Source organism: Scatophagus argus, chromosome 22 (genome assembly GCF_020382885.2).
Source record: "Scatophagus argus isolate fScaArg1 chromosome 22, fScaArg1.pri, whole genome shotgun sequence".
Lineage (NCBI taxonomy): Eukaryota > Metazoa > Chordata > Actinopteri > Scatophagidae > Scatophagus > Scatophagus argus.
The window spans coordinates 11,278,496-11,295,287 of record NC_058514.1 but is presented as its reverse complement, the minus strand read 5'-3'; the positions used below and the strand labels follow the sequence as shown (position 1 = coordinate 11,295,287).

At 39.9% G+C, this 16,792-nt stretch overlaps 1 long non-coding RNA gene across 1 annotated transcript in view; it reads left to right on the top strand.

Annotated features, from left to right (window-relative positions):
• Positions 1-4,925: 4,925 nt before the first annotated feature.
• Positions 4,926-16,792, top strand: part of LOC124054081 — a 30,383-nt gene continuing 18,516 nt past the window's right edge. Inside the window, exon 1 of the long non-coding RNA XR_006842310.1 lies at positions 4,926-5,061. This is a non-coding gene — a long non-coding RNA (uncharacterized LOC124054081). The remainder of the gene's footprint in view (positions 5,062-16,792) is intronic.

The window sequence follows — 16,792 nt, the reverse complement described above, 5'->3', positions numbered from 1 at the left end:
TTTCATCCACATTCAACTTTTCAGCCTGGCAACAACATCCACCAATCAAATGGATTCAAGTGTTTATGTACAGTTGCACATTCTGTTCTGCCAGAAATAGATGATAGGTGCCAGCATCATTGTGGAAAAGTGTTACACTGCCGAAGAGGCAAAGAAATTAATTTTTCGATTTGATTACAGCTGGACTTACGGACACCACAGATTTTGAAAAACACTTTATTTGCTCAACATTTTATTAGAAAATATATTAAACAGTGGGCAGCTGTTAAAAGCTGTTTTTTTGTTTTGTTTTTTTCTGAGAGATTGCAGCCAGCACACTGATAAAATGGAGAACCAGTGTGGAGCTAACTCTGGGTAAAAATAGCTAGATATCTATCAGAATCTTAAATTTAAGCAACAGCGTTCTATGACTCTTCTTCACCACAATATCCGCTCATTTGAGTGAGTATAGTTGAATCAGCCAACCCAGCTTGGATCTCTCATTAGATTTTCCAATGTAATAGTTAATAAAATTACCTTTTGCAATTCAAATCTACAATCTTGAACCCTAGAGAGATATTTTTCTCATCTCCATATTCATCCACAGCAGTGTCAACAACACTATTCTGTCCCTTGGATGTTATTAAATATATGGGTTCCCATGCCAATCCAAAGACTACAGCTGAGACCCAAAACCAAACATCCATCCATCCATTTTCCCGCTTATCCGTCAGCCAAACCCAAACATGAATGGTCATAATGATAACGTTGATTTCTGTACTGCATTGGAGTCAGCTTGTTTGTTGTTGTTTTAGCGAAAATCCATTTCAGTTCGGCCCTTTGCATCCAGTTGATAGACTGGACCTTGACAGGCTAGTTTGGTGCAGGGACTGGAAGTGCAGTTAGCCATCAGTAACTCCAAATGTTTCGTGTTCATCACTGGCAGGGTTGGTAACGTGACTGACTGGTAAGTCTATGTTAGCGGATCACCTGGATTTTTTTTTAAGCTAGTTTTGCTTCCTCCCGCACTCAGTCACCATGGTTAGCAGTCCTCTAGTTATGTTTTAATGTTTTCTCCTGACTCATTTTACAACAAGAATCTTGTGAATTTACGTTTATTATGGAATGTGTGACTTTGAAGGCATCTTTGACAGAACAATGCTGAGTAATGTAAAGTCATGTAACAAGTCGTTCTAATTAATCACTTTCTTGTTGAATAATTAGTAACTCATTAAAAGTACTTTTTCTAAGAATAGTATCCATCCATCCATTTTCTGTACCGCTTAACCGTCAGGGTTGCGGGGATGCTGGAGCCTATCCCAGCTGACTACGGGCGCAAGGCGGGGTACATCCTAGATAGGTCACCAGTCAATCGCAGGGCTGACTGACACACAGAGACAATCACACACTCTCACACTCACACCTAGGGGAAATGTAGAGTAGCCAGTTAACCTAATGTGCATGTTTTTGGGACTGTGGGAGGAAGCCGGAGTACTCAGGGAAAACCCAAACAGGCACAGGAAGAACATGCAAACAGAAGGGCCCAGACTGGGATTCGAACCTGGAACTCTTGTGCTAACAGTTCTAATAACTGCACCACTGTGCCATCATGAATAATATGTAAGCATAAGTATGTAAGTAATTAACTGAATGTACTGAATGAACACTTTTCAACACTATGAAAGAGAGAAAACCAGAATCAAAACCATGATCAGAAATACTTATAATACTATAATTTGGTATATACACTTCTCCAAAAACTGTTGACTCACTAGAACTCAAACGACACAAAACAATATCTCCAATATCAAAGGTTGGATTTATTTTTCTACTCTGCACCCAACTTGATTAAAATGGCCTTCCTTAATCCCCAGCCTCCAGGCTCCTTGACCTGCTACTAACAACCCTCTTGTCTCTTGCTGTTCCCTCGTTATCACAGCCAGCTTGCCTGTCCCAAATGCCCTTCCTCCATTCCATGTGGTTTTTAATGCACCACCTGCCATCCAATGCCCACCTTGCATCTCATTACAACTTTAGAAAACACTTCACCACAAGCCTTCTCTGGGGTTTCCGCTCATATTTTAGGGATTTAGCTCATTCTCTTCTCCAGAATGACTTAGTGGATGTAACATGAGGAAAAGATTATTATATTGTTGAAATAACAAGCAATCAATTTTAACACTTCAGTGTGTTGGGACCCGCTATATTTGTGTGACCACGGATTGATCATATGAGAGGGGTGAATTGGGGAAACAAAACAGATGAGCAAGTGGGACATAACATTTTCGAGCCAAGTCAAGAAGAAAGGAAATTATTTCAAATGTAGCTGAGTTTTCAAAATATATCAGTAATATCAGGAATATTTTTATGTACTGTGCAAGTTCATAGGAAACATGCATTTTTTTAAGACTACAAGGCTGAAAATGGGACGGCGTAACACACCTGAATCTCCAACCTGATTGTAGGTAGCTGAGTTAAACTGTGGGTAATAAAGAAGAGGTGGAGGTAATATCTTTCAGCACTCTTATCAATTTTTACTCTCAAACAAGAATATAAAAGAACATCCTGTTAACTGGGAAAGGTGGCCAAGCTCCTTATTCCAAACACAAATTCTTTGCTGAAATTTCTATTATATACTCACCATCGTACTGCGTGAGTTGCCTTTCTTCCTGTATTTATTCATTGTACCCTCAAAATTTTCCACACAAGGTTCCTCTAAAGGCTTGTTCTAAAGCATTTGCAAACTGCTAGCAGGGTTGGCTGCCAGGACAGATAATTCTAACATAAAGACAACTTCCATTTTACTGTGATATTCTTGTTATTTCTGCTTATCGCATCACACTGCCTTCCCTGCTGATTTTGGCAGATAGTTATCACTTCCAACAAGAAGAAACATGGCAATAATGGAAATGTTGCAGGTGCTATCTGGGAGCTTAAATCAAGTTATAGAGAGGGTAAAAGGGAGGATGACGTTTCTATTAACTTTAGTCCACTTGCCTTTTCCTTCTCTAGGGCTGCACCCATCAGTTGTTTTCATTATTGATAGATCTGCTTGCAGAAATGAAATGAAATGGCAGAAAACTGTGAAAAATGTTCATTATGATTCATCAGATCCCACAGCAACGTATTTAAATTTCTTGCATAATTCAACCAACAGTCAAAAACACAAATACATTAACTGATACATATAAAGCACTAAATGCTTACATTTGAGATCACAGCACTTGACACTTTTGATTGTTTTCACTATATTTTGTAAAACAACACTAATAGCAGGCTTGCATTTTAAGGATTTCATTGTATTTTATTTGAAGGAACAAATTGTATTACAGAGCCAGTTTCTGTCATGCTGTTAAGTTCTACCTGAAATGTGAAGAAACTTTGCTACCTTCTGTATTGAGACAACTTTTTTTCTTTTTTTTTTTTCTTTTTTTTTTTACCCTATAGGAGATATAATTTTTCACCTATTCTAGGTCATTCTGAAAAGGTGGTCAAGAGAGAAATAAAATCCCTCTCCTCCTACATCATCCATCCCTGGCCTTGAGGTACATCACGCTGTTCATCTTCCTCCACTGCCTCACATTTTTCTTAATTTCAGTCACAGCCATTCACTTGTCCACACTGCGGGGTCAGTACACAGACACAGAAACTTTTTTTTCATCAAGTCTTTATGAGGGTGTGAAATTAACTGACAAATACTTCCCATTATACCATGGTCTGGATGAATACTTGACCCCGATTGGCTGCAGGGCATCAATTAATTCTTGATAATGGACAATGCCTGTTCACCACTCCAAAACATCTCAACGTTAGAAATAAATTACATGACAAACAATCTGAATATTCACACTGAGTGTCGTCCTTCGGTTTCTCATCCTCATTGTAGGATGGTAACTGTAACACAGGAGCTGTAGGCCCCAATACTGCCTCTCTGAACAGCACACATGAAATATCTGTTCATGAAAATCTTAACATTGATTTGGGGGAAATGACTTGGCTGGATAGTGAGATAGTCTTGCTGTTAAACATACTGCCAAATTCTAACAGTTTGTCAACCGTACGCAACACAACTGATTTTGAATCTTGCTAGCATAACGTTAGCTTTCCACGTTACAGCTCAGAGTTAGTTATTAATCCAAAATGAAAATAACCATTAGTTGCAACCCCACTGCATTAGTGACAACATTTTCATTACGTATTGAAACCTCATGGGGTGGCATTGATTGTTCCAGGTTTTAATCAAACCCTCAGGTGTTACCAGGGAAACAGAGTTATGGTTTGTGTAAAACCTTTGCTTCTGACTTCAAAACGCATGAAAATACAAATAAATAGTCTTTATTTTTTTCTCTTTGGTAAGTGACCATGGTATGGGTGGGACAATGCTCCCCTAGGTGTCCATTAATCCCCGATGGTCTACACCTAATCAGGCATTATCCCTTAATTTGTTTCCCTGTTCAGATTAAAGCACTTCTATCCTCAGTGATGCTATTGCTGATTCAAAATCTGATTTTTACAGCCAAACAAACATGAACTGGAACTGCTTGAAAGTGGGCCTTTTTGAATATCATTCAGCAGACCTCCCACTGTCTGAGTGGGAAGCGGTCCAGAGCCATGAGACAAGAGTCTGACAACGCTTCTGACAACTAAATCCACTATGTGGGGAAAGGCCTGTAAATCTTAAGTCTAACTTTGGAGATATTTCAGAGTTGTTTAAGTCATTTTTCTAAAAGAAAACTCTTTCTGACTCCTTCCCAATATTTTTTTTTTCTTTTAATTTTGCATTCATTACTGATTCTCCCACAAACAAACGTCTCCTCTCTGGCAGATTTGTGACTCTGATCCAAGGGCGTCATCTGTGAACGGCTTTGTCAACATTACCGCCTGCCTATTCACGTTACTGTTTATCGCTACATTCCAGGAAGACAGGGAGCGAAAATGAAAAGAAGAAGAAGTGGGAGCAGGGAAGGACAGACATGAACGGTGAATGAAAGGCTGAGGGAGAAGCCTCGAAGAAGAGAGGAGTGGGGTAGAGCGATGAGGGAGGAGAGGGAATCACTCAATCGTTTCTGCGGAAGGAAAGAGGTATGAATATTCCAATTTTACCCTGCTCATTAGAGACGGCTGCCTCTTCCTTTGGGGGACAGCACTGCTTGTGTTTGTTTCCAGCCTGATTATTTGCATGATGTATTCCACAGCTTTATATTCAGTGATGGGAGAAAGATGACGTTCTGGCAGGCTGACAATGAGGCCTGAGGGGCACCGAGGCAGGCACAGTCAGCTTTATTCAATGCAAAGATCAAAGGCCACGCTTCTTTACCCCAAATTAGTCACCGTTTCACAGTCGCTTCCTTCCAACAACTCTAGTTACTTGCACAGCTCCTAAACAAGGCTATTTTCTGAGCGGTTGGGCAGACTGAGGGAAGTTCGCTGTTTTGGGATAACAGCCTAAAACTAATCATGAGTCTGTACTGCCAACAATCTGAGAAGCCGGAGTCTACAATTCATTTTGGATGACTTCAGAAAGTCAGATCATTTCCCTGGTCTCTTGGTTTGGAGAAGAGGCTCTGGACAACAGCAGCTAATCATGCACTAGCACTGAAATACATCCAGTAGATCATCGAACAAGCAGCGTGCAACACAATCAGGCTTTTTGCCATCTAATATAACCACAAAAATAGTTGTCACTGTGTCATATATATGCGATAAAGTAGCATACACATTGTTCTGCCATGCTCAGTAAATGTGTAGACTGTGACCATAATGAAAACAGTGGTGATGATGTGGCTGCTGGGACAATGCAACCATAAAGTAAAAACTTATCATTTCAAGGCAGCAAAACTTCAATTGTGTTTGATTTAGGAAATTGAATTTCTTAAGTTTTTGCCTTTGAGAACAGAAGTTGTTCACTTTGTATTGAATCATAGCTAAAGATTCAAAGTTATCAGGTCTTACTCAAAACAGACTGAAGCTACGGACTAGATTGGTTTGGTCCTAAAAAGCAGTAACACTTATTTATGCCCGTGAAGTTGGTATTTTTGCAGTCTGATAATTCTGTTACTCAGTAAACATAAATAACCACATTAGTGCTAAAACAACTAATCAGTTAGTTGATAGACAGAAAATTAATCAGCAAATTTTTTTTTTATTGTTTGGGGGGTTTTTTTGTTTGTTTGTTTGTTTGTATCTTATTTTCATCTAAGAAATATATCAACAATCTTCCAGCTTCTCCAGGTTGAAGGTTGGTACTTTTAAACAAGACAATTTGAAGAGGTCACCTTTGACTTCTGATGGTCATTTTCCCCCTTTTCTGACATTTCACAGACCAAACATTTGACCAACCAATTGCAGAATTAACCAATGATGAATAAATAGCTGCAACCCTGAACAGCATCATGTTTCCATTTGGACACCATGTAGACAGCTAGACTGTTTTAACATATTTTGTCGCTCATAAAGTGTTTGCATTGTTCCTTATTGCTCCGTGTTACTTTATTCTGTCATATGACCAGAGTAGCATTTTTTCATTTGTGGCATCAGGTGCTGATAACATGCCGACATACAGTACATATACCTTGCACAGTCAAAGCCAGGTCAGGGGTATGTATCACCACCTCTTACTGTGACAGACGTTACTGATGTTTGTGCTTCTTTGTTCTCACATTCAAAGAACATGTGCTGCAAAAAAATTCCAGGAGACACCTTTGCACCTTTAATGTGCTACATAATAAAATGCAGCAACAAATATGCTTCAATTCTAAAAAAAAAAAATAATAATAATAAATAAAAAAATGCACACAGTCACGCTGCACATTGCCTTATAGTGAAGCAGATTGTGCCTGATTAGGCTTCACACATGAGTGTGATGCCTTCTCACCATGACATCCACCTTCTCTCGCCTACTCAACTCACCATTCTCTTTTTCGCCTTTTCTCCCTCCACTCCACTCCCCATCCTTACTGTGCAGGAGAGCCTGCAGTCACATTAGCTCAGAACAGAGACTTGAAATTGAGACGCCCCCTGTGGTGCACCAGCTATCTATAGATTTTAGCAGATACACAAACTTTAGCTGTTGCCAGTGTTTCTGAGAAAGAGGCAGATATTCTGCACAAACACCCTTGCTAAATACACTCTTCAAATGCAACACAAAATCTAGTGGTGTGGTTTCATTCCATGGGTTGATGGCAGTTTATAAGTGACAGGATATGAATCAGGTGAGGCTTAGAAAACATACAGAGCAAGGCCTAAAGAAGATGTAGAGGTTGAGTGGAGAGTGGAGAGAGAGAGCTGTGAAGGAGAGTCAAACATGATATGAGGCCAGACTGAGTTCTGAAAGAGAAACAGACAAACAGCATCCACAGAGGAAGAGAAAGTAGAGTTTGCAGTCAATGTTTATCATCCTAAGATGATACCGGTGTGGTCAAAATCAGTGTCATAAGTATTATTTCCGACATCCTTAGTTTGATTATTTCCTATCTCCTTTATGTTCACCAATGACTGCTTGTTTAAAGTTAAAAAAAAAGCTTACATAATCTTTAAAAAGGAAAAGAACAACATGATAAGATCATGTTATCTTCACACGATAAATGGTAAATTGTTACTCAGCCATACCCATTCAGTACATACACAAGAAACTTCATGATAGCCACAACAAGCAGGAAGTGTGTAACTGTGGTACAGCACTGCAGTAACTAAGTACACCATCACAGAGCTGCTGGCATGGCAGACCTTTAGTCTTGTTCCTTATCAGATGCTTCTGCCTGGTGCTTGGCACACCACTTAAAAAAGAACTTGTGAGTAAACTCTGTGACAGTAAAACACTAATACAGAAATTGTAAAGTAAGTTAGGAAGCCTTTGGAAGGGATTCTGGTTCAGTGGTTGTCAAAACAGCCTGCAGTACATGTAGCCCAGCAAGCAACTACAACTAAGGTCTTTACCTGCCTGTCACGTCACAAGTCTCCAAAGATTGGTTAGCAACACTGCATACAAGCCAGCCTTTTGTTTCCCCAGGTGTGTGTTCATTAGCGTGTGCATTTAGGCTAAATCCATTGTAAGCAATGATGTACATTAAGTGTATCTGACATGCAGCTGACTCTCCATTATCTCAGACTGAACACTCCTCACACACACACACACACACACACACACGCACAGAGAAAGAGAAAGGCTGGGTGTACTCACCTGATCAAAGTCACTCACTCATGTCTCTGCCTCAGTCTCTCACACTCTCTCTCTCCTCTGCCCTCTGTCACTTACACTCTTGGGAATCAGAAGGGGACACACACACACCTGCGGCCGGAGACGGCCTCACTAAACAGGCTATTAGGATGCATTCAGGGACGACAAGGACGGCTTGTAATGCCTCCATAATCACAAAGGCCACGTTTGGATAGACAGATTGCAGGAGATGACTGTATTCGCACTGCATTCAAATTCAAATTTAAAATTACTGTCCTGATTTTCAATCAAGAATAGTGGGAATATTTGCTGATTTGAATGATAATCTTTACCTGCAGATACCTCAATCACTGTCACTTTAAATCACGTTCAACCTTAACTAAAATTGAAATGCACCTTCATTTCAACGAGCAACGGTAATCAGTCCAAGGAGATGCCGGACTAGCTGAGAATGACACGTACAAGACAGCAGCGTCTCGATCGAGGAGCTCCTGTAGAGTTTAACTGAGCAAGGCGGACGACATGCCTAAAGACTCTGAAGAGTTACAGCCATGAAACCGCATAGCTCTCGGAGTATCAAATCCAAAATTGAATTTTCTGCTCTGTCGCATGTTGCTCGTTGAGATGGAGACAGAGCAGGCAGAGAAGGGAAGACGGGTGGGGGGTTGGTGGGGGGGGTGTCTTTGAATCTCTTAACCTTTATGGCTTGTTGCGGTATCAAGCCCTGCGGACAAGATCGGACGCTGACACGTTTGTCGAGGGATGACAAATTAGCTGTCCTTCCAGATGCCTGATTGCCTGACCTTTATTCTCTAAGTGGTGGTGGTGGTGAGGAAGGGGTGGATGGGTGGGGTGACAGCAGTAAATGGTGCCTGTGTCAATGAGGGGAACGCACAGGAAATGCACATTTGACCCTGTCTATTAGAAATCACATTGGGCACAATGAAAATACAATCCCAAGCTGAGCCTCTTCCCTAAATATTATGTTTGTATATTATATTATTATATAATATTTGTTTGTATTTGAACCATTATTGTTCTGACAACTCTATGATTACTGTGAGTTCGTAATATATTATAAGCTTAGTTGATATTTTTCATGTAAAAACCACCTGAAGTGAAACTAGAAAAAGGAAACATTGAAAGTGAAACTTTAGATAAATTTAGTTAAAACTTTACAAATCATGTGAGGAAAAGTTGACAAAAACACAGATAAGGCTGAAAACATATTCTAGTACATAGATGAATTATACACCCACTTAAATAACTGTAGGATAAAAATATAAGAAGTTAACCACTTCAGTACAACATCACACAACCACACTCTCTCTCTCTCACACACACACACACACACACACACACACACAGAGTAAATGCCAGCTTTTATCTCAATCACACTGAGTCTGCTCACTCGTTCAACATGTCATCTCTCCATCTGATGGCCATGACTGACACGAATGCTCTCCAGGTGTATCTGAGCGTGACATGAGCTCGCAAAACATCTACTTGCACACACACACACACACACACACACACACACACACACACACGCACAGACTTCTATGCATTTACAGTTTTTGCATATCAAAGAAGTGCGTGTCCTATAGGTTTACATCATTTATTTTATTCGGCATGTCACTGTGAATACGATTTCCATGAAAGACAAACATTTTCAGAAATTAAAAGTTTTTGACTCATTTGCAGACACAATTTAGACAAATTTAGAATTTTTGGAACGATGATAACTGAACATTTGGTCTCAGACACAAAATTGAGATATTTCTAAACCTCCAGCAACAGCTACTGACCAGGATTAGGGAGACTGCATATCATGAAAAGAGCAGATCTCATATTAATTTATTCATTTATTTAATGACAGAATGAATATCTCTGCGTTGGTGTTTGAGGGAAGATGGACAGCTGCAGCGGAGGTGTTTGGTGGAGGGACAGTGAGGTGTTAGACCACATAATTATTTGGCAGTTTGCTTGAACACAATAAAAAACTCAAGATTACATAACTGGTGCGTGCTTGTAAGCGAATACAAAATGTGAGGAGGGCACATGGGAATGTTACTAAAATGTCACAGAGTTAAGAGTCACCACAACACCATTTATATATCTGATCAAAGAAAACAACTCACTTTTAATTCTAATGAACCGCTCAGGCAAATAAACAACACAGTCTTAGTAAGTACATTACACATATCCGCCTACATTTGGGTAAAAATAAATCTAAATATTTTTAAGTGGCCTTTTGTACTGTACTGACATCTGTACAGTATATAAGACTCATTTTACATTTTGCATTACATTATATTGTGACAAGTGTTGTTTACGTCGAGTTTTGAAAAGTTTAGCCACACTTGCAAGAGGTACAGCTTCTCTCTCTTTCTCTCTCTTTCTTTCTCTTTTTTTCTTTCTCTCTGTACTGTATCTTACTCTTACTCTCCAGATGCTTGAAAGTTTGGCACCGATCGGTAATTGGTATTAGTTGAAAGTGCACACCCAACCGTTAATCAAGACACCTCTACTACTAAAAAACAAACAAACAAAAAAAAAACCAAATCTATGCTCTCATTCTAATAGATATTTCATCCAACACATTAGGAATTTAATTACTTTTGTGCACTGAGCGGTCAAATGGGTTCAGTGCATGACTGTCTTGGCATCAGGAGCTCATTAGTTCAGTTTCCAGTAAAATTCTGGATGAAAACATTTGAAATTTCACAGTGAGCATGAATACCTTATAGTTTTTAGCTTCCATTTTCCTCTTGGCATGCAATCAAAATTACCAAGCAGCCTTTGAAAAAATCTCATCAAGCTTGTTTGAAAAAGACATTTTTGCCATCCCCTCTGAGAAGTACGAGAAGAAAATCGGTTAAAAGTAAACCACTTAAAAGTTTAAAATCTTACCAAAACATTCTCTTGATGGATTGCAGGGATTCAACTTCAACAGAAGTCTGAGGTTATGTTTGCCTGTGAGCAAAAACACGTAAAACTGTCCGCTTCCCCCACAAACACAATGTGGAACAGAACGGGGCTATGTCTAACCTTGACTTTTCTCTGTCCTGTCCTTGTACAAGTCTAAAGGTTTCACTATGTGCTCCTACACTGCATGTTAAACAGCTCCATCCAGAGTAAACTTTACCCAAGTGCATCTTCTCCTACCTAATTGAGTTAGAGGATGCCATTTCCTCAGAGAACGGGACATTAAGCTCCCCCTCTCAGGGAATGGTGGGGAAAGTAAATCACTTTTAATTAGAATAAACCTCAAGATTAGATCTGGCCTTTTCTTTCCAGTCATTTGCATAGCTCCTCTCAATAGGATCCAGGCAACGCTGGCTGATAAGTGGGATCTGGAGATGAGAGAAGAGGAGGGGTTCTGGGGTTGGAGCCAGAACTCCTTAACAGGTGATTTTAAATCTTTTAAACCAGTAAAATTACAGTTGGGATATTTTCAAAAGTGGACTTGCTTTGAAGAGGTTGTTTAATTTTGTTACCATTTTTGTGAATGCAACCAATTATCATTTTAATTATTTACGAATCAACTGCTTATTTTCCTCATTAATCGACTGATGAGTCAGTTTGTAAAATGTAACAATAAAGAGGAAAATACTCGGAATTTCCCAAAGGCCAGTGACATCTTCAAATTGTTGATTCTGTTTGAAAAATAGGGCAGGATCCAAACATAATTATATTTAAAACAGAAGAGCCTCTAATCGGAGTAGCTGGAAGCATCAAATATTTAGCAATATTTAAACGCCCATTAATTGATGATCAGAATAGTCATAGATGAATTAATGCACACACACACACACACACATGAGTAGTTGATTAAAGAATTGACTAATCGTGTGTAAAAGCTTTACACATTTTAAAGATCTCAGAAATTCAAAGACATTTAAAAATATAAGCATTTGTGTCTGATATGATTTAGACACAGCAAAATCAAAGAAACTAGTAAAAAATTCCTAAAAGCACTCCTCCTCCTTGGACCATGATTGGCTTTCAAACTAGCTGTAATGTCACAAAATCTGAGATGTAAACATTTCAGGTTCAGATTTAAAGAAATGTGAAAACAGTCTTCTGGTGGCTGCATAGTGACGGTCAAACAGTGCACCAATTTTTTTGAGCAAAGGGAGACTTTAATCTTGACCTTTATCAATTAGATATAAATAGTAAAGTGTTCGTTGAATTGGAATTTATGTATTTCTAAACTCTGCCCTGATACAATGAAGTGTTCTGTGCAGTAAACCTCTCTCACACACTTTAGTCGGTGACACATATTTGCTCACACTCAACAACAGGGATAAACTGACCACTGCATTATAAACAGCTTCATCATGACCTACCACACACTCCTAACCCCTCGATCACTCTGTGTGCCTCTCCGGTGACAGAGAGAAAACTCAGCATGTCACCAGCACAAACAAACCCCGCCTCCTTCCTGTTTCTTAATTAAATTAACAATCCAGTCAAGTTATTCTCAGTTGAAAATGTTCCCTCTGTGAATCTATGTGTTTGATTTTCAGGAACATCTCAAATAGGCTTCGATGTGTGATGTCTGTAAATGGCAGCTGGCATCTGCAGAGATTTAACCTGCAACCTTTCCGTTATGGGAAGGACTTTCTCTCTATAAGTATGTAGGAAGGAGAGAGGAAGAGGAGGAATGACAATGGAGCTAGGAAGGACAGATGAAGCGACACGCACAGAGGCAAACAGAACACAGGCAGTGACTGAACCCCACTGTGGGAGACGTGAGGGGAACGTGTCCCAATCCCCTCTCATTCAGAGGTGACAGTCCATCTGTCACCACCGTGGAAGTCCGCAGGGGGATCAATGTCTGCTGAGGTGGCCAAACCGAAAGCTATCTGCATCCCCATTAGTATTCCTCCGCGGTGGGGCCCCGGGCCGTCTACTGCATCGGCCTCCTAGCACAACGGGTAGCGGAGGTGCCACGTCGATAGATTGATAAGACAAGCCAGACATGGCCCTGGAAAGCCCGCGACTGGGCAAGTGATTTAACCCCCTCTGGGATAAACTTTTAAGATCTCACACAGGCAGCAGGCAAGCATTTTCATACATACATAACGCATGCAAATGTACAAGGGAGGGGAGGGGACACGCACAAGTAGACATACACGTGAGTGCAGGTATGCGCCCCACACTGAGCGGAGATATGGACATCTTACAAGGATGAATGGCCAACCTGCGAAGGACGGCAGGACAGCATAATAAAAGCCAGACAAGGCATTAATCCTCCTTGTGGGGTTCGCTGATGTTTGCAGCATTATGGCAGGCCACTAACATTTTTCATGTCTTCACTGTGCGAAGGTGGAGGAGGGGCGGGGCTGGAATTAGAGGGCCACTAGTAAGTGTAATGCTCAAGGTTATAGGGCAGTAACGTTAGTGGGCATGTGTTTGAATACAACACAGATGTTTAGTTTTGTTTTTTTGAAATTAAATTACAGCCCATTTATTTAAAGGAATAATACACAAATCCTTTTTTCTTATCTATCCATTAAATATAAAGCTACAGTTGTCAGAATGTAGCCATAATCTAATCCAGCAGCTTCACTATAGAACAAAACTGCTCTGAGAAACATCTGCCTTATCAACACCTTTTGGCTTGGATTTTCAGATCTTTGGAAATACATGAAAGCTCACTTTCATTGTCTGAATCCATGTTTGTCTTTCCAAGTTCCAAGTCGGAAATGCTCAGCCATGGGCTGACGGCTTTTAGCACATAAAAAACACCATATGGAAAATGCTGGGAACTTGATTTTCATTGCAGGGGAAGCCTTTAAATGCATGGTTGCCCCTCAAAGAATAGTTCAGTTTCTAACCTAGCATAAAATTTCCCAAAATGTTGAAATATTCCTTCAATATTTTTAGAACCTACAGAGTGTGTTCCCAATTATTCAAGCAACAAGAGACAAGGAGAGTGACTAAAGACTCACCTTTGTCCATTACACAGGGCCACGCGGGCAACAACATCCGAGTACATTTTTTTATTTGATTTCTGGGCCAAGTATGTCAGTCTGGTTCATTAAAAAAAATAAAATAAAATAACAAAACAAGTGAGCACTCCATTTTATGAGTGCAGATGACCTTTACAGAGCTCAGGGTACACTGACGGGATCTCAAGCCACCAATTAGCACTCTGGTTTCTGCTCCAGTACAATCTCGGGTCTCGGAGAAAGACACACATCCCATCAACAACATCAGCATATAAAGCAGGAGGCAGGACACATAAGCGTACGATTCAGTCAACAACAAATGGATACAAAAGGGCTCTCCGAGTAGAGGTCACACTGTATTACACTGTGTGGAAATGTGGCACTTTTACAATGGTTATGACTTAGACTTAGACTTCCTTATCTGTCATTTTGATTTTCATCGCAAACGAAATTTCGGTACAATGGCTCAAGCACAGCAGGAATTACCGACAATATTCTTTAAAAGAAAAAAAAGTAAAAAATATAATATATACACAATAAATATGCAGTAAAAAGTACTTGAAAAAGGAGATATTTAGTATAAAAAGTCAGTCATATCTCAGTCATACATATGTAATTATTATTGCACAGTGAGTATTAGTAATAAATAGTAAATAATAATTTTGTAGATTGCACAGAATATAAATATATTGCACGGTAAATAAATGGGCTGTAGTCCTGAGTGGTGTATGTGTGGGGGAGGGGAAGTGATCATATAGAGTTAAGCAGTCTTACGGCGTATCAGCTCTTACATTAAAGTAAGATAATAAACATATTTATAGTGGTAACAACAAAAGGACCGTACAAAAGTAGGTCTTCAAGTCTGATTGTCTACGTCTAAGAAAAATGACAACACAACGAATGCACACATGCACTTGGAAGATTATGCCCCAGTGAGCACACTAACAATGTGGTCAAGGGCAAGCATAATAATGAATTGATTGTCCTCTGAGAGTGTCATAATGAATGTGAATCAGTCTACGCAGTGTGCTTTTAACAATCAATAAGGCTATGAATTTCCACCACCGTCCGAGTGATTGATTATATTCATTTCTATTTAAGCATAATGCAGGGTGGGATCAATTATGAATATCTTCTACAGTACCATAAATAAAACAAATATCGAAAGTAAAATTAAGGCATAAAAAAACACTGATTTTATTTTTTATTTTACGCTTTTTTTTTTTGGAAATTAAGGAAGAGCAACAGAGACAAAAAAAAAAATAAAGCTATTTTGAAATTAATTTCCAAAGAGTTGTCAATATTCCTGAAGTGTGGCACATGCAGCGCCTAGCTATGGTGCTGCATTAAGCTTTCATGAAAGTGAAAGTTAATTAGATATGATGACTGAACTCCCGGGATCGTAATTAGCCGAACTGCGTGACTGCTCTCCTGTAATTAAATGTCATTTTCCCTCAGTTCACTGAGCCTGAAAAAAGAAGAAGAAAAAAAGTAGAAGAGGAAGAAGAAGAAGAAGAAGAAGAAGAAGAAGAAGAAGAAGAACACTGGTGCAGAAAATGTCAGTTACAACAAATTCACCTGTGCCCCCTGGCCTGATCCTGGGCATTTCTGAAACATGGGAGAGACAGGATGACAAAACGTGGACTTAAGCTAGTAGTTCACACTAAACTAATAAAAATAAGCCTCTGCTTTATGGTCTCACAGCTCTCTCTGACATTTGGATTGGGTTTCGGGGGTCAGACTGTGGACACTCAGAGGTCATCAGTGAGTGTAAATACTCAAGTTTAGGGTGAGAAGGAGAGGAGGTCGTATCTGCAGATGAGAATGAAATATTCCTTCTACAGTGTCGCCCCGGCAAGTGTCATATGTGGATAACCCCAGGGTAAGAGAAAAGAGTGAGGAGAGAGGGGAGACAGGAGGAGAAGGGAGCCCGAACAACAGAGTACACGGCGGGTCTCTTGTCATGTGTTAGAAGAGTGGAGTCAAACCCGCAGGAACCACACTATTGACTGACACCAGAGGACACGCCGTAAGGACAACAATGACAATGACAACAACAGCAACCACAGCCCCACTACCCCACCCCCCCGGGTTTGCCACTATGGTATACAGCACTTTCTTGCATGAGAGGACTGCTGAAATGTCCTTTTTAAGAGACATTTTTTTCCATATGTTTCAATCCCATGACCTTCTAACATTGTTTTGGAAATCTGTTATGGGATATCGTTAAATCCTGGACCATTGGGTTGGGCTTGCACTGCTATTTACTGAATATCTATTATTTTGCCAAATACTTCAAAGTGGTTGTTTGACCTTTGAAACTACTACAACTCAGTGGAGGTAGTGTAGGGTACGTGTCTCTTTCCCCACTCAAACTGAGCACTCTGACTTAATTGGCACAAATTTGGACCACAAATGAACATTTCAGTATAATAATGTAATTTTCCTGCATGTCTATTTCTGAATATGTCGGGTACGTCTCTTAGGACGCATTCATGAACACATGCATGAATGCATGGATGGTGGATGTCATTGATAGGAACACCCACAGGCTATGTGCTCTATAAGAATTACTCATTTTACTGTCTCTGTATAGTCCGCTCTCTCTGATGAGATATCATTGACACTGGAAGAGACCGTGCGAGTGGGGAACCTAATTACCTCTGCCCGATGGACA